The 1,741-nt window shown below is 41.2% G+C and overlaps 1 non-coding gene across 1 annotated transcript; it reads left to right on the top strand.

Moving 5' to 3' along the window:
- Positions 1-624: 624 nt before the first annotated feature.
- LOC138869854 (small nucleolar RNA R71) lies at positions 625-729 on the top strand. Its single transcript, XR_011400104.1, has one exon. It is a non-coding gene; the product is annotated as a small nucleolar RNA R71 (small nucleolar RNA).
- The last annotated feature ends 1,012 nt before the right edge of the window (positions 730-1,741 follow it).

Here is a 1,741-nt window from a genome sequence, read left to right as displayed (position 1 = left end):
TGCTACTTGGGCCTGCTGGTCAGCCATTAATTTATTCATCATCTCCTCAAGGTGACTCATCGAGTTTGCATGTTGTTCAACCTGAGGTGGTCTATATTGTTGTTGAGGTGCTTGTGGCATGTACTGATTCTGAGCACCTTGGTTTTCACCCCAAGAAAAGTTTGGGTGGTTCCTGCAGTTAGGATTATAAGTGTCCCCATACTGATTTGCCTAGCCTCGATTTGCATTACTCACAAAATATACAGAGTCTGGATTTGCTAGGCATAGATTTCTCGTGTAACCTTCTCCATAGACTTCAACTAATATCTAAACTTGTTGCACTGGCTGAGCTTGCTGCTTGTTAATAACCAAGGTCATCTGATTGACTTGGTTGGCCAATGTGACAATCTGTGCTGATAATGCAGAGACAACATGTAACTCGAGAACCCCCACAGATTTTTGCATTGTGTGTTTGCCCATCTCTTCTTGCCAATCAAGATTGCTTTTAGAGAATTTGTTCAATATTGCATATGTCTCATCGAAGCTTTTCTCCAACACTTGACCTCCCGCTGCAGCATCCACGGCAATCTTCGTCTCAGGATGTAGCCCTTCTATGAAAGTGTGAGCTAACACTTCATTTGTCTGATTATGATGAGGACAGTCTCTGAGTAGCCCCTTGAACCTTTCTCAAGCTGAGTATAAAGACTCCCCCGATTTTTGTTTGAAGGCGACTATCTCACTTCTAATCTTTGCAGTTTTTCCTGAAGGGAAGAACCTTGCCAAAGATTTCCTCGCCAGATCATTTCATGATGTAATAGAATTAGTTGGTTCCGCCTTCAACCACCGCTTTGCTTCGCCCAACAGAGAGAACGGAAATAGTGTGAGGCTCATATAGTCTGGAGTGACTTTGTTAGTGATATAAGTATCACTAATCTCCAAGAAGTTCGGGATGTGTTATTGTGGATCCTCATGTGGAAGACCCATAAACTGCCCATTCGCATGTAGTAGATGGATCATGCTCTGTTTCAGTTCAAAATGCCCAGTGATTCTGGGCTTCACAATGCTGGAGGTGTTATTAGCAATGCTGGGCATCACCACCTCCTGAACAACCATATGTTGCTCCTCTGCCATGTCCACAGGAAATTGAACAAGTGCCTGAAGATTATTTGTGTCCCTTGCTTCCCTCAACCTTCTGTGAAATGTTCTCTCAAGTTCGTGGTCAAAGCCTGAAAGATGTCCTGGCTTCTGACCTTTCGCATTCAATCAAGGTTCCTAAGAGTAGAGCAACAATTAAGTAACGTTAAACTTGGCGAAATAAACAATTATAGCTAAAACTAGAAAGTAGTCAATATTTAATTCTCCAGCAACGGCGCTAGAAACTTGTTGCTCCCAAACGCACACGCAAGTATACGTGGTCATACAAGTAATAAAATGATAAGTCGAACATCGAACCCACGTAGACTTGTATTGACTACCCACTAAATTCACCAAGATTGTTATTCAATCGAGTCAATCCTAGTTCAAAAGTGTGATTATACTAAATAATAATTCTAACTAGTGACCAAATTATCAAGAAGCAAAATGGTTGTTGTGTAATCAGTAGAGACAAATATTCAAGGGTTGTGATCGATTCACCAATTCTATTGTGTTCTAGTTATCTCTCCCCTTTATACAATTCACTCATGGTTGCTAATTAATCAAATAATTGCTCTCGTAGCCTTCTCCTGAAGTACTACTCGCCTATTCAAAATAGATTAACGCC

The sequence above is a fragment of the Nicotiana sylvestris genome, chromosome 5 (assembly GCF_000393655.2).
Source record: "Nicotiana sylvestris chromosome 5, ASM39365v2, whole genome shotgun sequence".
NCBI classification, from domain to species: domain Eukaryota; kingdom Viridiplantae; phylum Streptophyta; class Magnoliopsida; order Solanales; family Solanaceae; genus Nicotiana; species Nicotiana sylvestris.
The sequence above is the reverse complement of the archived record's forward strand: the minus strand, read 5'-3'. Positions and strand labels throughout refer to the sequence as shown.